The 25,071-nt window shown below is 51.8% G+C and overlaps 1 protein-coding gene across 1 annotated transcript in view; it reads right to left on the reverse strand.

Annotated features, from left to right (window-relative positions):
• The window catches only part of LOC120935803 (phosphofurin acidic cluster sorting protein 2-like), a 133,183-nt gene extending 108,794 nt beyond the window's left edge, over window positions 1-24,389 (reverse strand). The window contains 1 exon segment of the mRNA XM_040347865.1: window positions 24,318-24,389. The gene's annotated coding sequence lies outside the window, so the exon portion shown is untranslated.
• Between the last annotated feature and the right edge of the window lie 682 nt (window positions 24,390-25,071).

Here is a 25,071-nt window from a genome sequence, read left to right on the forward strand (position 1 = left end):
ACTGGGGACAATTAGAGGTGGTGACAACACTCTGGACAGGATATATGGGGACAAATCGAGGTAACAAGGACAATGGACAGGATAGAGACCAAAGGGGATGATGAGGACAACAGACGGGGTATATAGTGGTCAGGATGGTGGACTCAATAGATTCTCTTGTTAGTTCACATCATGGTCACGTCCAGCTCAAGAATTGTCTCCAACAAAGTAGGCTGCGATTACGACCAATGCAGAACTCAGAACAATTCAGGAGGGGGAGGATTCAACTGATGTGCCGGAGTCTCAGAAATATGTATGGCAGACTCTCCGGGCTTTAGTCATAATTGCATCATTTTCTGTAGACATTTTTGATGAGAAGCTCTGAATGGCCTCCATCTGTAGTGTAATTGATGCCCCCCCCCCATGCTCATCAGTCTTGTACCCAGCAGGGTAACTTCCAGAGGCAATATAAATACTGTCTCCAGCATGAAGAGGACTCATAGACATCCAAAGAGGCCCCACTGTGTATTGCCAGTCTAGATCCATGGTGCCCACCTGGGGCTCATTGGTACACATTGTGCCCTCACCTTGCACCAGTCTAGGCGCTCATTCAGACCTGATGAACAATGGGCAGGAAATGTGCGATTTACAGGGACATCTCTATGACGAAGTCCATAAGGGTGACACACATCAGAGGGGGGGGGGTGATTTCTCAGGAGGGGACTCGCAGTTTTTTCAAGAAAAATTTGTATTTTCTGACTCCCCAGTAAATATCTTGGAGTACAGGAGGTCATAGACTGTGGGTTGCATGCCGCTACCTTCAAGCGTTTTGGGGATGTCCCCTAGCAATAAACTGGGGGTGGCTGAGAACATAGCAAACAGGCACAGGACAGGGAGGACTGGTCCTTTAACAAGAGATCATCCATTTACCCCCTGTGACAGGGGGCCCCGGGGAATACAGAATCCCTTGGAATAATTGGTGTAACGGACCTATGCATGCTGCCGGGACATCGATAATCTTCATGCAGGAGGACTACAAGGAACTGCATGGCTTGTCACAATTGGATGTACCACATTGTATTCTGAGCTCAAAGGGTTAATTGGACAAGTCTCTTTCACTGCTGAATGCTAATGTACCCTTCGCATAGCTAATGAACTCTCTTTTGTGTAGGTAACAGCCCCCTGTGAGGTGTATGCTGATGGGGATTATGTGTGAGTGATAATTGTTTTAAAGGTTAATTGAATTCTATTGTCTGATCGAGCCAAGTTTAGGAGCAAAAACGTCTAGCGGCTGATTGGCTCAAGGGAGTGTCATTGTTTCAAAGTGTGTGTATTGAAGTCCCCCCTAGGTGGGGGGGGGGAGTGTCATTTGTTTCTGTACAGTTGGTAACCAGATATAAGGAAGAAAAATGTGGCATTAAAAGTCAGTCCTGCTTGACTCTGCAAACGTAGCCCGTCTCGTTTCTTGGAAGGGCGTTCGATGGGATATACCGGCGGTACCTGCATATCGCAGCTTGCCAGGGAAAAGGACGTCTCCAACGGCTGAGAACCTCACTCTACTTGGGTAGCCGTTACATTGGTTGGCAGCGGTGGGATGGTCCTTTTATCCAAAGAGCAAGTGCTGAATGGAGTCGCAGTACGCCAGGCTGAAAAGATCCACACTAAAAGATCTATTGGAGAGTCGTGGTAGGAGCGCCAGCAACAGACCACGGAGGGAGCTGATAGCTGAAATGCTGGAGCTGGACGAAATGGATGGATCCATGGAAGGAACGGAGCCCCTTGCACCGGTCAGCAAAGAAGATGTAATTACTGGGATTGTACAGCAGAGATTATCCTTGTATCCAGAAACGTCCGTGAAACTAATAAACCAGCTGTTCCGGGAAGCAAGGGAGGAGATACAAACGAAGAGGGGACAAGAACTGGAACTGGTAAGAGCGAGACAGCCCATTACACCTGCAGTTCCTACCCCCCCACCTGCTGCTACAGGAAAGAAAATACCGTTCACTGCATTTAAAGCTTTTGTAGAAAGTGAGGAGGAAATCGATGGATATTTGGCGGACTTTGAGAGGCAGTGCTCACTACACCAGGTCCCACCAGACCAATGGGTCACTATTTTGTCGGGGAAATTGTTGGGCAAAGCCAATGAAGCCTTTCGGGCTCTCGCGCCAGAGGATATTTTACAATATCAGCAAGTTAAAAAGGCGCTGCTAACCCGATACGCCGTAACGCCAGAAGCCTACCGCCGGCACTTCCGGGAGTCCAAGAAGACGGCTGTGGACTCCCACATGGAATGGGCCAACCAGTTACAAAGGGTGGCATCCCTTTGGGTCCAAGGCCAACACCGGGGAGGAAGTATTGCAGCTGTTCCTAATGGAACATTTCTTCCAAGACCTGGCCGCAGACATACAAGACTGGGTACGAGATCGCCGTCCCGCTAACTTAAACAAGGCGGCTCGGCTAGCAGATGAGTATGCGGAGACAAGGAAAGTAAGCCAGGGTACTATGCGGCTGGCTCAGAAGGTAGAACCGCGTACTCCAACCGTCACCCCACGCCCAGAGTTTCGGGCTCCAGTCCCACCACGTCCTCAGGGGCCTAGCAACTACCCCCGGGATTCGCCTAGGGTGACGTGCCATCACTGCAGCGACACGGGACATATTGCTCGTTATTGCCCTTTGAGAGCTACAAATAACAATTGGAGACGCACAACACCCAACACAGAGGTCACTCCATCACGTCCCTCTGCGGCCCACTGCCTGGAGACTGAGGGGGGCCCTGAGGAATGTCTGGGAATTTGGTATGAGGCAGACCCAATACAAGCGGCCTCTCCGGATAACCGTCAGCATCACCGTCAGGAGGTACGAGTGAATGGACAAGTAGCACAAGGCCTAAGAGATTCCGGGACTACTATCACTCTGATTCAAAAACATCTGGTAAAGCCAGAGAACGTGTCCACTCGCACAGTTGCCGTCCGGGTCGCAGGGGGTGCTGTATTTCGCGTACCCACCGCCCGGGTGCACTTAGACTGGGGAGCCGGGCCAGGAAAGACCACAGTTGGTATCATGGACAACCTACCTGCCGAGGTGGTGCTGGGCAACGACATTGGCCCTCTGACTTCGGCTTATTTACCTACACCTGCTGCTGCTTGTCCCGTGACCACCCGCGTTGCTGGAATCAACCCGCTTGCTGCTGAGAACCGGGTAAGACTACCTTCCCCGCCATGTACTGTAGATCCGGCACAATATCACAGTCTGAAATGGGAATGTGACAAGTTGGCCAGTGAGAAATCAGAGATGCAACGACACTATGTCAGGTATTATGAGATGTCCCGTGGCTTGAACATTGAAATACACAAACAGGCGGAAATTGTCAAAAGATTAAATGGGATTTGCATCCAGGTGGTGCCGTATCTGTCCCAAGAGCATCAGCAACAGGTTTTGGGAGCCATTGAGAGAGCAAAGCAAGTGACTGTTCCAGAATTGAATTCTATTATTCACCGTCACCATCAGCTACCGACCTGGTAAGCCAATGGGAAGGCCGACGGACTGTCCAGGCAAACGGAACTTTTACCCTAACAGCAGACCTTACATCCCCAAGTTGATCCGAAAAGGATCAATCCGGGTCTGCCGGAGTGTTCCACAAAAGGGGAGTAGTGTAACGGACATATGCATGCTGCCTGGACATCGATAATCTTCATGCAGGGAGGACTACAAGGAACTGCATGGCTTGTCACAATTGGATGTACCACATTGTATTCTGAGCTCAAAGGGTTAATTGGACAAGTCTCTTTCACTGCTGAATGCTAATGTACCCTTTGCATAGCTAATGAACTCTCTTTTGTGTAGGTAACAGCCCCCTGTGAGGTGTATGCTGATGGGGATTATGTGTGAGTGATAATTGTTTTAAAGGTTAATTGAATTCTATTGTCTGATCGAGCCAAGTTTAGGAGCCAAAACGTCTAGCGGCTGATTGGCTCAAGGGAATGTCATTGTTTCAAAGTATGTGTATTGAAGTCCCCCCTGGGGGGGGGGGGGGAGTGTCATTTGTTTCTGTACAGTTTGTAACCAGATATAAGGAAGAAAAATGTGGCATTAAAAGTTCAGTCCTGCTTGACTCTGCAAACGTAGCCCGTCTCGTTTCCTGGAAGGGCGTTCGATGGGATATACCGGCGGTACCTGCATATCGCAGCTTGCCAGGGAAAAGGACGTCTCCAACGGCTGAGACCCTCACTCTACTTGGGTAGCCGTTACAGTTGGGGTCCCCTTGTTTCATCTCCCCATGAACCTCTTATGTCCATTCTGGCACAGGGGGACTGAGAAAATAAATCTTGGATTCCTGCAGATGGGACAGTAATATTTCTCCACAATATCTCCCAGGATAGATGTAAAGACTATTCTTGGTTTGTTTCATTCTGGCCTCTGTACAATGTAGGAGAAGGGCCGACTCCTGCTGTTGTGAGAAGGTTTCCTGTGTTTATACTTATGTTTAATGGACCATCTACTGTGTGAAGCTCGGTGACAAGAAGTCTGACCTGTAGTAAAAAACCTGATTTATCATAACAATGCCCAGGAGGGCACAGAGTCACATCGGCTGCTTTAAGGGATTAGTTAATTAGCTCATGTTAATTGATGTTTCTGGTTACAGGTGTATTGTCAGAGTAATATGAGCAGGAGTGGGAACCTCCTCTTCTACTGTATATAAGACTTGTATTCTGGGTCTAATAAACAGTCCATGTTCAGCAATCACACGAGTCTCGTCTTGTTTGTAGTTGTCACCGGTTGGAATATCTGATACCTATATTCAGTCTAGAGGAAGCGGAATATGATGGAAGAGGAGGGGGGGAATGTGCAGATAGGATGTGCAGGAATGTCCTAGATATTTATTGAGGCCACAAAATCGATCAGAAAGATGAATGAACGACTAGCCTGGAATCCTCCATGCAAAACGTACAAACCCGCAGGAACAAGTTGAATCTTTAAATCCAGAATGGGCCGAACTTCTCCACCTGGTTTGCCAACCATAAAGATGGAAACCTTGAGGGCTCTCATAGACTGACTCCGGGATTTCTCCATGGGATGGGTGTTGGGGAAACTTCATGTTGTAGTAAATGTCACTGGAATCTTAGGCCTTGTATGTGAGATATGGAGATAACCAAGAAAAATTATATTTTGGTTACACACATACAGGAACTAATATCCCATTTACTTGGATATTGGACTGTTCTGGAACCTCGGAACTACGCCGACACGCTTCCCAATGTTCTTTATTCACGGCTCGTAGAATGGTAAGAATATAATAGGTTTCCACTACAGCCCCACAATGACAGAATGGGCTGCCAAGCTCAACCAAACTATAGAATATTAACAAAAAAACAATCGTACTTTGACCTGCGTGGATTCTCACAAAAACACTTATTAAGGCCGGTTTCACACGGGCTTCAGCTCGCCGCGTTTCAAGAGGTAAAAAATGGTGACTATGACCCTAAGAACACCATCCCTACAGTCACACACGGGGGGTGGGGCATGAAGATTTGGGGCTGTTTCTCTGCTAAAGGAGGCACAAAAAACTTTTGCCTTTAGTTATACTTTAAGCACCACACTTAAGTTTAGGAGGTTATTCCTTGATATTACGAAGGTGAAGATCCCCGTCTTACATATGATCCTAGATTTATAGATATCTATGTGAGGGAACTGTGTCACGTTCCTACGTGTCACACATAGGGTTGGTTTCAATATCTCCTCAAAGATATTATTATTATTATACAGGATTTATATAGCGCCAACAGTTTGCGCAGCGCTTTACACCAGGGAAAATCTGATTCATTAGAAACCCTGAAATGGTTCTCCTGGGAGGTCCGGGGGTGACGACCCTCTCATTCCACAACTGATGGACAGCAGAAGCAGATCCATCTGCCATGGTGGGGAAGGAGTCCAACTGGAGAGCATGAAGCAAAGAAGGGGGAAGGGTAAAACTCCAGTTTGTAGCCCCTGGAAACAATAATCTGGACCCAGATGTCTGAGAAGTTCTGGAACCAGAAGGCCCAAAGATGTCCCCCCTACACAGAGAAGTGGGTGCCCCCATCACTGCGAAGAGGCCTTGGCTTGCTGGGAGGCCCAAGTATGATCCTGAATTAGATTTGATATTGGGAGGGAGGAGCGAAGCAACCGTTCCTACCCTCAGCAGTAGAGGGCCTACTAGTAGAGGTACAATACTCTCCTACCCGAGAAGAGACCAAACAGGCCTTTGAAGGGTAACCAATCAGAGCATTCCTTGCATGGAAGCTTGGCTGACCAGCATTCTCACCTGTACAGAGGGAAGGCTTGTTCTAGGCACTTGGTGCAATGAACCCGCCAAGCCATTCATAGCAGAAGTTTCAGCTGACTATGGACAGCGGGATCCATGAGGATGGAGTTGGGTTCCAGGCCATACACTTAGAGAACAATGTCCTGACAGTCAGTAGGAGGCACAGATGTGGGTTGCATGGCAGAGCCAACAAGGGCAAAGATAGCCTTAAGAGAAGTCTCTAACCTTTTATCTACTGGGTCTTTGAACACAGAATCATCTATTATGGGGGCCATAAGGGTCGTGTTATGTGAGAAATAGTTGGGTTGGATCTAGCACAGGAATTGCTCATTTCCTAAGGAAACTTTCCTCAATAGGATATTGTTGGGTGAAATAAGACATCGTCTCCAGGTGGGGCCTGCCTCCATACAGGATGGGCCGACCTCCATACAGGATGGGCCGGCTTCCATACAGGATGGGCCTGCCTCCATACAGGATGGGCCGACCTCCATACAGGATGGGCCGACCTCCATACAGGATGGGTCGGCTTCCATACAGGATGGGCCTGCCTCCATACAGGATGGGCCGACCTCCATACAGGATGGTGGGGAACTTTAGGGACCCAACACTAGAAACCTTTGGGAGAGCGGACTAAGGTGACTTCAACAAGAGTATTCAGCTTCAATCAGTGAAGGGATATTCTCGTAGAGTCCATGAGAAAATTCATCCTGATAAGATGCCTCTGAAGTCGAGGATTCTTCGTTTGGAGATGTCTCATTCTCGGGTAAGTCTGATGCCGGGGGAGGGGAGGTAGAAGGGACATGACATTGACCCCGTAGCCTCAACAAGGTTAGAAAGTCTACCCCTGATCCCTGAAATTGTAGCAGAAAATTCCTTTCAAGAAGAATGAGGCGGGGGGGGGGGGAACGAATAGAAAGCGGCTGAATGACCACAGGAAGGTAGAGAGTCAGAATGGGGCAACCAATCAGAGAGAGGGAATCAGGGCCCAAAGCAGATGTACTACAACCCCCAAGAGAGCTACAAGCTGACCTGGAGCCCAGCTCACCACTTATCTCTCCCATTAAGGGCCTCCATTTCTTTTGAATAAAATGTCCCTGATGGGGTACTCATGACCCCCACAGCAGTGGTGCAAGGGGGGGCCTTAATACAAGCCCCTCTAGGCTGCTGTAACCCAGGTTCAGGGAGAAGAATCCGCCATGAATGTGTCCTCAGGAAGGAGAACCAGGAGACGGTGCTCAGCCAGCATCCTGAATGCAGAGGTGGGGTTCAGTAATCTCCCTCATAAGGAGGCGGTACCTGCGCAGACCACGCTTCGGGTTGTGCAGTACGACACCTCCAAGTGAGGCCACACCAGGTGCCCCCCAGCAGGACAACTAAACTGGCGCCAAACTCCACAAAACCCGGCAATTCTGAACTGCCTGACGATGCCACCGGACTTTCACATCCAAAAGGGATTAAATGGGCTTCAACCTATACCCACAACCTCAGGAACAGGAATAAGGGGTTCTAACCCCCTCTCGGATTCATCTATTATGGTGGGTATACCCCCACAGGGGTCTTTGGGGGACTGTGCTCTGCACCAGGCAGGACACGGTTCTGGACCTGTAAAAGCACCTTATGGCTAATTCCACCCGCTGCACTAAGTCCCAAGGGGAGCGTCTGCCAGCGTGATCCAATACAGACCGGCCTCACATCTTTCACCAGGTGGGGTCCCCAAGGCTCTGCCAAGGAGAAAACCAATCCCAAATATTCATAAACAGCTGCAGGTCATTGATAGAAGAACCCTCTTGGAAACTGAATAATCCAAGAAGAGAAAACCTCCATAGAAGACGGTTGGTCCTCTCAGTAGAGAGAAGTCGTCCATCACCTGAAGACGCCGGCAAAAACTAAGGCTAGCTAAGAGTGGTTAATTAATGGGGATGTCCCTGCTGGAGTGGGAGGGGTTATAGAGAGGATGTCCCTCCTGGGAGTGGGAGGGTTTATATATAAGGATGTCCCTGCTAGGAGTGGGAGGGGTTATAGAGAGGTCTCTGCTGGGAGTGATTATATATGAGGATGTCCCTGCTGGGAGTGGGAGGGGTTATAGAGAGGTCTCTGCTGGGAGTGGGAGGGATTATATATGAGGATGTCCCTGCTGGGAGTGGTTATAGAGAGGTCTCTGCTGGGAGTGATTATATATGAGGATGTCCCTGCTGGGAGTGGGAGGGGTTATAGAGAGGTCTCTGCTGGGAGTGGGAGGGATTATATATGAGGATGTCCCTGCTGGGAGTGGGAGGGGTTATAGAGAGGTCTCTGCTGGGAGTGGGAGGGGTTATAAAGGGGATGTCCCTGCTAGGAGTAGAGGGAGTATATAGGGGAGGTCCCTGCTGGGAGTGGTTATAAAGGGGATGTCCCTGCTAGGAGTAGAAGGGGGGTATATAGGGGAGGTCCCTGCTGGGAGTGGGAGGGATTATATTGGGAATGGCCTGCGTCCAATCACATGACGGTAGTGGTGTATAACCCAGGGTTAGTCCCCTGTACTGTGCAATTGGTATGTTTTATGTAGTGACGTCATCAGTTCATGGCTCATTCCTCCATTTCCGTGGACGGAGGTAGCGGAAGGGAAGATCAAATTTAAAGGAACCATCCGCCCATTTCAGGATTACACCTCAGACATTTTGCGATATACGGTAACCTACAGCTCCCACTTACCTTCGTAGCGTCTCTGGTCATTCACTGGACATGTACTACTTCAATGAACGACCAGATAAGTTCTAGTGAAGGGAGCTAAAAGGAACCAGAAACCCCCCCCCAATTCAATGACAGAGAAACCCCCGAGGAGCCTTCCTAGTACAGGAGATATTTGAAGGCCTCACTTCCAGCAAAGCCAGCGGAGTCCACAATGATAATAAAGAACATGAGGAGGGAAGAGAGATGAACACGTGGATAGAAATGGCCGACTTCATGAGGGAACTTTGTGATGGTGGGATGAAAAGCCGGGGAAACAGAAACTGGATGGGGGTGGGGGGTGTCAATATCTGATGAACACACTGGAGAAGGTTGGGGGGGGGGGCACTATGCGTTATACACACTGGAGGTTGGGGGGATCACCATCTGATGAACACTCTGGAGAAGGTTGGGGGGATGGGGGAGTCACCATACATTGAACACACTGGAGAAGGTTGGGGGGATGAGGGGGTCACCATCTGATGAGCACACTGGAGGCGGTTGGGGGAGTCACCAACTGATGAACACACTGGAGCAGGTTGGGGGGATGGGGGGGTCACCATCTGATGAACACCCTGGAGAAGGTTGGGGGGATGAGGAAGTCACCATACGTTGAACACTCTGGAGAAGGTTGGGGGAATGAGCGGGTCACCATCTGATGAACACTCTGGAGAAGGTTGGGGGGATGAGGGGGTCACCATACATTGAACACACTGGAGAAGGTTGGGGGGATGAGGGAGTCACCATACATTGAACACACTGGAGAAGGTTGGGGGGATGGGGGAGTCACCATACATTGAACACACTGGAGGAGGTTGGGGGGATGGGGAGGTCACCATCTGATGAACACACTGAAGAAGGTTGGGGGGATGAGGGCGTCACCATACATTGAACACTATGGAGAAGGTTGGGGGGTATAACCATCTGATGAACACCCTGGAGAAGGTTGGGGGGATGGGGGAGTCACCATACATTGAACACACTGGAGGAGGTTGGGGGGATGGGGAGGTCACCATCTGATGAACACACTGGAGAAGGTTGGGGGGATGAGGGCGTCACCATACATTGAACACTATGGAGAAGGTTGGGGGGTATAACCATCTGATGAACACTCTGGAGAAGGTTGGGGGGATGGGGGAGTCACCATACATTGAACACACTGGAAGAGGTTGGGGGGATGAGGGAATCACCATACATTGAACACACTGGAAAAGTTTGTGGGAGTCACCATACATTGAACACACTGGAGGCGGTTGGGGGGATGAGGGGGTCACCATACGTTGAACACACTGGAGAAGGTTGGGGGGATGAGGGGGGTCACCATACATTGAACACTATGGAGAAGGTTGGGGGGTATAACCATCTGATGAACACTCTGGAGAAGGTTGGGGGGATGGGGGAGTCACCATACATTGAACACACTGGAGGAGGTTGGGGGGATGGGGAGGTCACCATCTGATGAACACACTGGAGAAGGTTGGGGGGATGAGGGCGTCACCATACATTGAACACTATGGAGAAGGTTGGGGGGTATAACCATCTGATGAACACTCTGGAGAAGGTTGGGGGGATGGGGGAGTCACCATACATTGAACACACTGGAAGAGGTTGGGGGGATGAGGGAATCACCATACATTGAACACACTGGAAAAGTTTGTGGGAGTCACCATACATTGAACACACTGGAGGCGGTTGGGGGGATGAGGGGGTCACCATACATTGAACACACTGGAGGAGGTTGGGGGGATGGGGAGGTCACCATCTGATGAACACACTGGAGGAGGTTGGGGGGATGAGGGGGTCACCATACATTGAACACTCTGGAGGAGGTTGGGGGGATCACCATACATTGACCACTATGGAGAAGGTTGGGGGGGATGAGGGGGGTCACCATCTGATGAACACTCTGGAGAAGGTTGGGGGGATGAGGGGGTCACCATACATTGAACACTCTGGAGGAGGTTGGGGGGGATGGGGGAGTCCCCATACATTGAAAAATATGGAGAAGGATGGGGGGATGAGGGGGTCCCCATCTGATGAACACACTGGAGGAGGTTGGGGTATCACCATACGTTGAACACTCTGGAGAAGGTTGGGGGGATGAGGGGGTCACCATACGTTGAACTCACTGGAGAAGGATGGGGGGATCACTATACATTGAACAAACTGGAAGAGGTTGGGGGATGGGGGGGGGGTCACCATCTGATGAACACACTGGAGAAGGTTGGGGGATGAGGGGGTCATCATAAATTGAACACACTGGAGAAGGTTGGGGGGATGAGGGGGTCCCCATCTGATGAACACTCTGGAGAAGGTTAGGGGGATGGGGGAGACACCATACATTGAACACTCTGGAGGAGGTTGGGGGGGATGGGGGGTCACCATCTGATGAACACTCTGGAGGAGGTTGGGGGGTAACCATACAATGAACACTCTGGAGCAGGTTGGGGGGGAAGGGGGGGTCACCATACATTGAACACTCTGGAGAAGGTTGGGGGGAAGGGGGGTCACCATACATTGAACACTCTGGAGAAGGTTGGGGGGATGGGGGATCACCATCTGATGAACACACTGGAGAAGGTTGGGGGGAATGGGGGGTCACCATCTGATGAACACTCTGGAGGAGGTTGGGGGGGGGTGAGGGGGGTCACCATACAATGAACACTCTGGAGGAGGTAACCATACAATGAACACACTGGAGGAGGTTGGGGGGGGTGAGGGGCCACCATACTTTGAACACACAGGAAGTTGTGGGGATGGGGTCACCATACGTTGAAGACATTGGAGGAAGTTGGGGGGATGGGGTCACCATACGTTGAAGACATTGGAGGAAGTTGGGGGGATGGGGGGAGGTCATCAGAAGATAAACGCATGGGAGACAATGGAGCGGCGATGTTCGAAGGTTTTATTGACATGAAGTGGGAGGAGCTATCCCAGGAACTTGAAAAGAAAACAAGAGGAGAACTTCCCATTCACTTTATAGCGAGGTGACCTACCCCACCCCCACACTACAGACTTAGAGGGGGCGTACACCAAGATGGGGGATGGGTGTAAAGTGATGTGGGAGAGGGTATAATATAGGTTGGGGTGATATGGGGGAGGGAATACTCGGAGGTGGGGGCTGGGTGTAAAGTGATATTGGGGGGGGGGGGTGCAGAGGTGGAGGATGGGTAGTAAGTTAAAATTTTGAAAGAGGATGGAAGGTGGGGATACTTTTGGGGGTCCGTGTGACTGTGTACGCGACATTAGTCTGAGAAAGATTTCAACCAATAAAAATCTGCCCTCCAAAAATACAATTCCAGCTCCTCACTGCCAAGCAGAACTATTTCATTTCTCTCATTACCAACTTATCATCCCGTCCCGTCATCTCTTCTCTACCGTCGTCTCTTCTCTACCGTCGTCTCTTCTCTACCGTCGTCTCTTCTCTACCTTCACCTCTTCTCTACCGTCATCATCTTCTCTACCTTCATCTCTACCGTCATCTCTTCTCTACCTTCATCTCTTCTCTACCGTCATCATCTTCTCTACCTTCATCTCTACCGTCATCTCTTCTCTACCGTTAACTCTTCTCTACCGTCTACCGTCGTCTCTTCTCTACCGTCGTCTCTTCTCTACCGTCGTCTCTTCTCTACCGTCGTCTCTTCTCTACCGTCGTCTCTTCTCTACCTTCACCTCTTCTCTACCGTCAACTCTTCTCTACCGTCATCTCTTCTCTACCGTCGTCTCTTCTCTACCGTCGTCTCTTCTCTACCGTCGTCTCTTCTCTACCGTCGTCTCTTCTCTACCGTCATCATCTTCTCTACCGTCATCATCCTCTCTACCTTCATCTCTACCGTCATCTCTTCTCTACCTTCATCTCTTCTCTACCGTCATCATCTTCTCTACCTTCATCTCTTCTCTACCGTTAACTCTTCTCTACCGTCTACCGTCGTCTCTTCTCTACCGTCGTCTCTTCTCTACCGCCGTCTCTTCTCTACCGCCGTCTCTTCTCTACCGCCGTCTCTTCTCTACCGTCGTCTCTTCTCTACCGTTGTCTCTTCTCTACCGTCGTCTCTTCTCTACCTTCACCTCTTCTCTACCGTCATCTCTTCTCTACCGTCATCTCTTCTCTACCGTCATCTCTTCTCTACCGTCATCTCTTCTCTACCGTCATCATCTTCTCTACCGTCATCATCCTCTCTACCTTCATCTCTACCGTCATCTCTTCTCTACCTTCATCTCTTCTCTACCGTCATCATCTTCTCTACCTTCATCTCTACCGTCATCTCTTCTCTACCGTCAACTCTTCTCTACCGTCTACCGTCGTCTCTTCTCTACCGTCGTCTCTTCTCTACCGTCGTCTCTTCTCTACCGTCGTCTCTTCTCTACCGTCGTCTCTTCTCTACCGTCGTCTCTTCTCTACCGTCGCCTCTTCTCTACCGTCACCTCTTCTCTACCGTCACCTCTTCTCTACCGTCACCTCTTCTCTACCGTCAACTCTTCTCTACCGTCAACTCTTCTCTACCTTCAACTCTTTTTCTCTACCGTCAACTCTTCTTCTCTACCGTCAACTCTTCTTCTCTACCTTCAACTCTTCTCTACCTTCAACTCTACCTCTGACTCTCCTCTACACTCTCTAACCCACACCTTCACCCTCTGACTCTCTTCTGGCATCTTCCCCAACTCTCCGAACCACACATGTGTCACCCCCATACCTAAAAATCCATCACCAATCTTCACAACCTACCCCCATCTCTTCAATTCCTTTGTATCCAAACTCCTTGAAGGTCTCGTCTACAATCGACTGAGCGACCAGTTTCCTCATAGTGGCCTTCCTGATCCTCTTCAGTCTGGAATTCATCCTCAACATTCCACAGAAACTCCTCTCCTAAAACTAACAAATGATCTACTAACAGCCAAATCCAATGGGGACCATTCTGTCCTCCTCCTCCTAGACTCAAATCCAATGGACACTGTTCTGTCCTCCTACTCCTAGACCCAAATCCAAGGGGCACCATTCTGTCCTCCTACTCCTAGACCCAAATCCAAGGGACACCATTCTGTCCTCCTACTCCGAGACCAAATCCAATGGACACCGTTCTATCCTCCTACTCCTAGACCCAAATCCAATGGACACTGTTCTGTCCTCCTACTCCTAGACCCAAATCCAATGGACACCATTCTGTCCTCCTACTCCTAGACTCAAATCCAATGGACACTGTTCTGTCCTCCTACTCCTAGACCCAAATCCAATGGACACCGTTCTGTCCTCCTACTCCTAGACCCAACTCCAAGGGGCACCATTCTGTCCTCCTACTCCTAGACCCAAATCCAATGGACACCATTCTGTCCTCCTACTCCTAGACCCAAATCCAATGCACACCGTTCTGTGCCCCCTACGCCTAGACCCAAATCCAAGGGACACCATTCTGTCCTCCTCCTCCTAGACCCAAATCCAATGGACACTGTTCTGTCCTCCTCCTCCTAGACCCAAATCCAATGGACACCCATTCTGTCCTCCTACTCCTAGACCGAAATCCAATGGACACCATTCTGTCCCCCTACGCCTAGACCAAAATCCAAGGGACACCATTCTGTCCTCCTACTCCTAGACCCAAATCCAATGGGGACCATTCTGTCCTCCTACTCCTAGACCCAAATCCAATGGACACTGTTCTGTCCTCCTACTCCTAAATCCAAATCCAATGGACACCCATTCTGTCCTCCTCCTAGACCCAGATTCAATGGACACCATTCTGTTCTCCTCCTCCTAGACCCAAATCCAATGGACACCATTCTGTCCTCCTACTCCGAGACCCAAATCCAATGGACACCATTCTGTCCTCCTACTCCTAGACCCAAATCCAATGGACACCGTTCTGTCCTTCTACTCCTAGACCCACATCCAAGGGACACCATTCTGTCCTCCTACTCCTAGACCCAAATCCAATGGACACCATTCTGTCCTCCTACTCCTAGACCCAAACCCAAGGGACACCATTCTGTCCTCCTACTCCTAGACCCAAATCCAATGGACACCATTCTGTCCTCCTCCTCCGAGACCCAAATCCAATGGACACCATTCTGTCCTACTCCTAGACCCAAATCCAATGGACACCATTCTGTCCTCCTACTCCTAGACCCAAATCCAATGGACACCATTCTGCCCTCCTACTCCTAGACCCAAATCCAATGGACAACGTTCTGTCCTCCTACTTCTAGACCCAAATCCAATGGGGACCATTCTGTCCTCCTACTCCTAGACCCAAATCCAATGGACACCGTTCTGTCCTTCTACTCCTAGACCCAAATCCAATGGGGACCATTCTGTCCTCCTACTCCTAGACCCAAATCCAATGGACGCCATTCTGTCCTCCTACTCCTAGACCCAAATCCAATGGACACCATTCTGTCCTCCTACTCCTAGACCCAAATCCAATGGACACCGTTCTGTCCTTCTACTCCTAGACCCAAATCCAATGGACACCGTTCTGTCCTCCTACTCCTAGACCCAAATCCAATGGACACCATTCTGTCCTCCTACTCCTAGACCCAAATCCAATGGACATCATTCTGTCCTCCTCCTAGACCCAAATCCAATGGGGACCATTCTGTCCTCCTACTCCTAGACCCAAATCCAATGGGGACCATTCTATCCTCCTCCTCCTAGACCCAAATCCAATGGACACCCATTCTGTCCTCCTACTCCTAGACCCAAATCCAATGGACACCATTCTGCCCTCCTACTCCTAGACCCAAATCCAATGGACAACGTTCTGTCCTCCTACTTCTAGACCCAAATCCAATGGGGACCATTCTGTCCTCCTACTCCTAGACCCAAATCCAATGGACACCGTTCTGTCCTTCTACTCCTAGACCCAAATCCAATGGGGACCATTCTGTCCTCCTACTCCTAGACCCAAATCCAATGGACGCCATTCTGTCCTCCTACTCCTAGACCCAAATCCAATGGACACCATTCTGTCCTCCTACTCCTAGACCCAAATCCAATGGACACCGTTCTGTCCTCCTACTCCTAGACCCAAATCCAATGGACACCGTTCTGTCCTCCTACTTCTAGACCCAAATCCAATGGACACCGTTCTGTCCTCCTACTCCTAGACCCAAATCCAATGGACACCATTCTGTCCTCCTACTCCTAGACCCAAATCCAATGGACACCGTTCTGTCCTTCTACTCCTAGACCCAAATCCAATGGACACCGTTCTGTCCTCCTACTCCTAGACCCAAATCCAATGGACACCATTCTGTCCTCCTACTCCTAGACCCAAATCCAATGGACATCATTCTGTCCTCCTCCTAGACCCAAATCCAATGGGGACCATTCTGTCCTCCTACTCCTAGACCCAAATCCAATGGGGACCATTCTATCCTCCTCCTCCTAGACCCAAATCCAATGGACACCCATTCTGTCCTCCTACTCCTAGACCCAAATCCAATGGATACCATTCTGTCCTCCTACTCCTAGACCCAAATCCAATGGATACCATTCTGTCCTCCTACTCCTAGACCCAAATCCAATGGATACCATTCTGTCCTCCTCCTAGACCCAAATCCAATGGGGACCATTCTGTCCTCCTACTCCTAGACCCAAATCCAATGGACACCATTCTGTCCTCCTACTCCTAGACCCAAATCCAATGGACACCATTCTGTCCTCCTCCTCCGAGACCCAAATCCAATGGACACCATTCTGTCCTCCTACTCCTAGACCCAAATCCAATGGACATCGTTCTGTCCTCCTACTCCTAGACCCAAATCCAATGGACACCGTTCTGTCCTCCTCCTCCTAGACCCAAATCCAATGGACACCATTCTATCCTCCTCCTCCGAGACCCAAATCCAATGGACACCATTCTGCCCTCCTACTCCTAGACCCAAATCCAATGGACACCATTCTGCCCTCCTACTCCTAGACCCAAATCCAATGGGGACCATTCTGTCCTCCTACTCCTAGACCCAAATCCAATGGACACCATTCTGTCCTCCTACTCCTAGACCCAAATCCAAGGGACATCATTCTGTCCCCCTACGCCTAGACCAAAATCCAAGGGACACCATTCTGTCCTCCTCCTCCTAGACCCAAATCCAATGGACACTGTTCTGTCCTCCTACTCCTAAATCCAATGGACACCCATTCTGTCCTCCTCCTAGACCCAGATTCAATGGACACCATTCTGTCCTCCTCCTCCTAGACCCAAATCCAATGGACACCATTCTGTCCTCCTACTCCGAGACCCAAATCCAATGGACACCATTCTGTCCTCCTACTCCTAGACCCAAATCCAATGGATACCATTCTGTCCTCCTCCTAGACCCAAATCCAATGGGGACCATTCTGTCCTCCTACTCCTAGACCCAAATCCAATGGGGACCATTCTATCCTCCTCCTCCTAGACCCAAATCCAATGGACACCCATTCTGTCCTCCTACTCCTAGACCCAAATCCAATGGGGACCATTCTGTCCTCCTACTCCTAGACCCAAATCCAATGGATACCATTCTGTCCTCCTCCTAGACCCAAATCCAATGGGGACCATTCTGTCCTCCTACTCCTAGACCCAAATCCAATGGGGACCATTCTATCCTCCTCCTCCTAGACCCAAATCCAATGGACACCCATTCTATCCTCCTACTCCTAGACCTAAATCCAATGGATACCATTCTGTCCTCCTCCTAGACCCAAAACCAATGGGGACCATTCTGTCCTCCTACTCCTAGACCCAAATCCAATGGGGACCATTCTGTCCTCCTACTCCTAGACCCAAATCCAATGGACACCATTCTGTCCTCCTCCTCCGGGACCCAAATCCAATGGACACCATTCTATCCTCCTCCTCCGAGACCCAAATCCAATGGACACCATTCTGCCCTCCTACTCCTAGACCCAAATCCAATGGACACCATTCTGCCCTCCTACTCCTAGACCCAAATCCAATGGACACCATTCTGCCCTCCTACTCCTAGACCCAAATCCAATGGACACCATTCTGTCCTCCTACTCCTAGACCCAAATCCAATGGGGACCATTCTGTCCTCCTACTCCTAGACCCAAATCCAATGGACACCATTCTGTCCTCCTACTCCTAGACCCAAATCCAATGGACACCATTCTGTCCTCCTACTCCTAGACCCAAATCCAATGGACACCATTCTGTCCTCCTACTCCTAGACCCAAATCCAATGGACACCGTTCTGTCCTCCTACTCCTAGACCCAAATCCAATGGACACCGTTCTGTCCTTCTACTCCTAGACCCAAATCCAATGGACACCGTTCTATCCTCCTACTCCTAGACCCAAATCCAATGGGGACCATTCTGTCCTCCTCCTCCTAGACCCAAATCCAATGGATACCATTCTGTCCTCCTCCTAGACCCAAATCCAATGGGGACCATTCTGTCCTCCTACTCCTAGACCCAAATCCAATGGACACCGTTCTGTCCTCCTACTCCTAGACCCAAATCCAATGGGCACCATTCTGTCCTCCTACTCCTAGACCCAAATCCAATGGGGACCATTCTGTCCTCCTCCTCCTAGACCCAAATCCAATGGACACCATTCTGTCCTCCTACTCCGAGACCCAAATCCAATGGACACCATTCTGTCCTCCTACTCCTAGACCCAAATCCAATGGATACCATTCTGTCCTCCTCCTAGACCCAAATCCAATGGGGACCATTCTGTCCTCCTACTCCTAGACCCAAATCCAATGGGGACCATTCTATCCTCCTCCTCCTAGACCCAAATCCAATGGACACCCATTCTGTCCTCCTACTCCTAGACCCAAATCCAATGGATACCATTCTGTCCTCCTCCTAGACCCAAATCCAATGGGGACCATTCTGTCCTCCTACTCCTAGACCCAAATCCAATGGACACCATTCTGTCCTCCTCCTCCGAGACCCAAATCCAATGGACACCATTCTATCCTCCTACTCCTAGACCCAAATCCAATGGATACCATTCTGTCCTCCTCCTAGACCCAAATCCAATGGGGAACATTCTGTCCTCCTACTCCTAGACCCAAATCCAATGGACACCATTCTGTCCTCCTACTCCTAGACCCAAATCCAATGGGGACCATTCTATCCTCCTACTCCGAGACCCAAATCCAATGGACACCATTCTGCCCTCCTACTCCTAGACCCAAATCCAATGGACACCATTCTGTCCTCCTACTCCTAGACCCAAATCCAATGGACACCATTCTGTCCTCCTACTCCTAGACCCACATCCAATGGACACCATTCTGCCCTCCTACTCCTAGACCCAAATCCAATGGGGACCATTCTGTCCTCCTCCTCCTAGACCCAAATCCAATGGACACCATTCTGTCCTCCTACTCCGAGACCCAAATCCAATGGATACCATTCTGTCCTCCTCCTAGACCCAAATCCAATGGGGACCATTCTGTCCTCCTACTCCTAGACCCAAATCCAATGGACACCATTCTGTCCTCCTACTCCGAGACCCAAATCCAATGAACACCATTCTGTCCTCCTACTCCTAGACCCAAATCCAATGGACACCATTCTGTCCTCCTACTCCTAGACCCAAATCCAATGGACACCATTCTATCCTCCTACTCCGAGACCCAAATCCAATGGGGAAGATTCTGTCCTCCTACTCCTAGACCCAAATCCAATGGACACCATTCTGTCCTCCTCCTCCGAGACCCAAATCCAATGGACACCATTCTATCCTCCTCCTCCGAGACCCAAATCCAATGGACACCGTTCTGTCCTTCTACTCCTAGACCCAAATCCAATGGACACCGTTCTGTTCTTCTACTCCTAGACCCAAATCCAATGGACATCGTTCTGTCCTCCTACTCCTAGACCCAAATCCAATGGACACCGTTCTGTCCTCCTACTCCTAGACCCAAATCCAATGGACACCGTTCTGTCCTCCTACTCCTAGACCCAAATCCAATGGGGACCATTCTGTCCTCCTACTCCTAGACCCAAATCCAATGGGGACCATTCTGTCCTCCTACTCCTAGACCCAAATCCAAGGGACACCATTCTGTCCTACTCCTAGACCCAAATCCAATGGACACCATTCTGTCCTCCTACTCCGAGACCCAAATCCAATGGACACCATTCTGTCCTCCTACTCCTAGACCCAAATCCAATGGACACCATTCTGTCCTCCTACTCCGAGACCCAAATCCAATGGGGACCATTCTATCCTCCTACTCCTCCCCGGGTCATGTGATCTCCTCCTCCTCGGGGTCATGTGATCTCTTCCTCCTCCCCGGGTCATGTGATCTCCTCCTCCCACGGGGTCATGTGATCTCCTCCTACTCCTCCCCGGGGTCATGTGATCTCCTCCTACTCCTCCCCGGGGTCATGTGATCTCCTCCTCCTCTGGGTCATGTGATCTCCTCCTCCTCTGGGTCATGTGATCTCCTCCTCCTCCCCGTGGTCATGTGATCTCCTCCTCCCCGGGGTCATGTGATCTCCTCCTCCCCGGGTCATGTCATCTCCTCCTCCTCCCCGGGTCATGTGATCTCCTCCTCCTCCCCGGGTCATGTGATCTCCTCTTCCTCCTCCCTGGGTCATGTGATCTCCTCCTCCCTGGGTCATGTGATCTCCTCCTCGGGTCATGTGATCTCCTCCCCGGGTCATGTGATCTCCTCCTCCCCGGGGTCATGTGATCTCCTCCTCCCCGGGGTCATGTGATCTCATCCTCCTCCCCGGGTCATGTGATCTTCTCCTCCTCCTCCCCGGGGTCATGTGATCGCCTCCTCCCCGGGGTCATGTGATCTCCTCCTCCTCGGGTCATGTGATCTCCTCCTCCTCCCCGGGTCATGTGATCTTCTCCTCCCCGGGGTCATGTCATCTCCTCCTCCTCCCCGGGTCATGTGATCTCCTCCTCCCCGGGGTCATGTGATCTCCTCCTCCTCGGGTCATGTGATCTCCTCCTCCTCAGGTCATGTGATCTCTTCCTCCTCCCCGGGTCATGTGATCTCCTCTTCCTCCCCGGGTCATGTGATCTCCTCTTCCTCCCGGGGTCATGTGATCTCCTCCTCCCCGGGTCATGTGATCTCCTCCTCCTCCCCGTGGTCATGTGATCTCCTCCTCCTCGGGGTCATGTGATCTCCTCCTCCTCGGGGTCATGTGATCTCCTCCTCCTCCCCGGGGTCATGTGATCTACTCCCTGGGGTCATGTGATCTCCTCTTCCTCCCCGGGGTCATGTGATCTCCTCCTCCCTGGGGTCATGTGATCTCCTCCCCGGGTCATGTGATCTCCTCCTCCTCCCCGGGGTCATGTGATCTCCTCCTCCTCCCTGGGGTCATGTCATCTCCTCCTCCTCGGGGTCATGTGATCTCCTCCTCCTCCCCGGGTCATGTGATCTCCTCCTCCTCCCCGGGGTCATGTGATCTCCTCCTCCCCGGGGTCATGTGATCTCCTCCTCCCCGGGGTCATGTGATCTCCTCCTCCTCCCTGGGGTCATGTGATCTCCTCCTCCTCGGGGTCATGTGATCTCCTCCTCCCCGGGGTCATGTGATCTCCTCCTCCCCGGGGTCATGTGATCTCCTCCTCCTCCCTGGGTTCATGTGATCTCCTCCTCCCTGGGGTCATGTCATCTCCTCCTCCTCGGGTCATGTGATCTCCTCCTCCTCCCCGGGGTCATGTGATCTCCTCCTCCTCCCCGGGGTCATGTGATCTCCTCCTCCTCCCCGGGTCATGTGATCTCCTCCTCCTCCCTGGGTTCATGTGATCTCCTCCTCCTCCCTGGGGTCATGTGATCTCCTCCTCCCTGGGGTCATGTCATCTCCTCCTCGGGTCATGTGATCTCCTCCTCCTCCCCGGGGTCATGTGATCTCCTCCTCCTCCCCGGGGTCATGTGATCTCCTCCTCCTCCTCCCCGGGTCATGTGATCTCCTCCTCCTCGGGTCATGTGATCTCCTCCTCCTCCCCGGGGTCATGTGATCTCCTCCTCCTCCCCGGGGTCATGTGATCTCCTCCTCCTCCCCGGGTCATGTGATCTCCTCCTCCCCAGGTCATGTGATCTCCTCCTCCTCGGGTCATGTGATCTCCTCCTCCCAGGGGTCATGTGATCTCCTCCTCCTCCCCGGGTCATGTGATCTCCTCCTCCCCGGGTCATGTGATCTCCTCCTCCCCGGGGTCATGTGATCTCCTCCTCCTCCCCGGGTCATGTGATCTCCTCCTCCTCCCCGGGGTCATGTGATCTCCTCCTCCTCCCTGGGGTCATGTGATCTCCTCCTCCTCCTCCCCGGGTCATGTGATCTCCTCCTCCTCCCCAGGGTCATGTGATCTCCTCCTCCTCCCCTGGGTCATGTGATCTCCTCCTCCTCCCCGGGTCATGTGATCTCCTCCTCCTCCCCGGGTCATGTGATCTCCTCCTCCTCCCCGGGTCATGTGATCTCCTCCTCCTCCCCGGGTCATGTGATCTCCTCCTCCTCCCCGGGGTCATGTGATCTCCTCCTCCTCCCCGGGTCATGTGATCTCCTCCTCCCCTGGGTCATGTGATCTCCTCCTCCCCTGGGTCATGTGATCTCCGCCTCCTCCCCGGGGTCATGTGATCTCCTCCTCCCCGGGGTCATGTGATCTCCTCCTCCTCCCCGGGGTCATGTGATCTCCTCCTCCTCCCCGGGGTCATGTGATCTCCTCCTCCTCCCCGGGGTCATGTGATCTCCTCCTCCCCGGGGTCATGTCATCTCCGCCTCCTCCCCGGTCATGTGATCTCCTCCTCCCCGGTCATGTGATGTCCTCCTCCCCGGTCATGTGATCTCCTCCTCCCCGGTCATGTGATGTCCTCCTCCCCGGTCATGTGATCTCCTCCTCCCCGGTCATGTGATGTCCTCCTCCCCGGTCATGTGATCTCCTCCTCCCCGGTCATGTGATGTCCTCCTCCCCGGTCATGTGATGTCCTCCTCCCCGGTCATGTGATGTCCTCCTCCCCGGTCATGTGATCTCCTCCTCCCCGGTCATGTGATCTCCTCCTCCCCGGTCATGTGATCTCCTCCTCCCCGGTCATGTGATCTCCTCCTCCCCGGTCATGTGATGTCCTCCTCCCCGGTCATGTGATGTCCTCCTCCCTGGGGTCAATGAAGGGGCACGGCTGGAATACGGCGCTTTTATAAACACTTCTAAGGGGGGTAAAACCCCTGAATATTGTAGACAAAGTATCGATATAACCAATGCCCCTCCCCCCGCTGTGATTGGTCGTGGTGTACGGGTGTTACGCCCCAAAGATCAAACTACCGATCACTCACTGTGTTCACTCACTGGCCCGGATTCAGATAGGAGATACGCCGTCGTATCTCTGAGTTCTGTCGGTCGGATCTATGCGGCTGGTTCATAGAATCAGTTACGCATAGATCTCCCTAAGATCCGACCGGCGTAAGTGTCTTACACCGTCGTATCTTAGGCTGCATAATCACGCTGGCTGATAGGTGGCGCTTCCGTATGTTTACGCAAGGAATATGCAAATTAGGTATTTACGCCGATTCAGAAACGTACGTCTCGCCGGCGCATTTTTTTTACGTCGTTTGCGTTCGGGTTTTTTTAGCGTATAGTTACCCCTGCTATATGCGGCGTACGCAATGTTAAGTATGGCCGTCGTTCCCGCGCCGAGTTTTGAAAATTTTACGTTGTTGGCGTAAGTCGTTCGCGAATGGGGCTTTACGTCATTTACGTTCACGTCGAATCCAATACGTCCTTGCGGCGTACTTTGGAGCAATGCACACTGGGAGATTTTATGGACGGCGCATGCGCCGTTAAAAAAAAACGTAGAATACGCGGGGTCAACTACAATTTGAATAAAACACGCCCCCAACACCCCCATTTGAATCACGCGGCCTTGCGCCGCCACACATACGTTACGCCGCCGTAACTAAGGGCGCAAGTTCTTTATGAATACGGAACCTGCGCCCAAAGTTACAGCGGTGTAACCGATCGGAGATCCGTTACGCCGGGAGATAGAGAGACGAATCCGGGCCCCCGTGTTCACTCAGAAAGGGAAGGGGCTGATAAATACATTATTTACCTCCCCCTCAGGAGAGGGGGGGCAGGGCACGGGGTGATGGGGGTACAAGAGGATAGAAATACCCCCCTGTGTGACATTCTCCTTGGGGGGGGGGGATGGGAAGGGGGTGATATTTGGGGGGGATGGGGGGTCTTCCTCCCATAGAGGGTGGGGGAGGGCTGGTGATGATATTGGAGGGGGGGATGGGGGTCCGGTGGTCTCCCTCAGCGGGCACAGGAGGGGGAGGGGTGATGTACCGGGAGGGGGAGGGGAGATGTACGGGGGGAGGGGACGCGTACCGGGAGGGGGAGGGGCGGTGGAGGAATTCTCACCGATCGATGTCGGATCTCAGGCGGGAGAGGCCGTGACGTCACCGTCATGTGACCGGGTGGAACTTCGTGGGAGGAGTCTATCGGGTCGCAGTGTGTATGGTTACCGGAGCAACCTCGCCCCGCCCCCAGCACGTGACTTTGCTGCCGGAAATCGTCCCCCCATGTGAGCGCCGAGCGACTCCGCCCCCACTGGAGCTCCGGCTGTGTGATTGGCCATTCAGGAGGCATCATGGAGGAGGGGCGGGGAACCCGAATATGCTCCGCCCACACCCATTCTCTTCTATGAATGAACCCAGTGTGGGAGGAAATCAGTCATGAGATGGGCGGGGTCACCAGCGATTGGGTGTGTATCCGAAGAGGAGTGACCCCGCCCCCACTTCTCCCCACCTTGATGCTCCCAATGTTGGCTCCGCCCTCTGAGCTCTGTGATTGGACGTCCATGTATGGACCCGCCCTCTGAGCTCTGTGATTGGACGTCCATGTATTGGACCCGCCCTCTGAGCTCTGTGATTGGACGTCCATGTATTGGACCCGCCCTCTGAGCTCTGTGATTGGATTTCCATGTATTGGACCCGCCCTCTGAGCTCTGTGATTGGATTTCCATGTATTGGACCCGCCCTCTGAGCTCTGTGATTGGACGTCCATGTATTGGACCCGCCCTCTGAGCTCTGTGATTGGACGTCCATGTATTGGACCCGCCCTCTGAGCTCTGTGATTGGACGTCCATGTATTGGACCCGCCCTCTGAGCTCTGT

The sequence above is a fragment of the Rana temporaria genome, chromosome 4, assembly GCF_905171775.1.
Source record: "Rana temporaria chromosome 4, aRanTem1.1, whole genome shotgun sequence".
In the NCBI taxonomy this organism is placed as follows: Eukaryota; Metazoa; Chordata; class Amphibia; order Anura; family Ranidae; genus Rana; species Rana temporaria.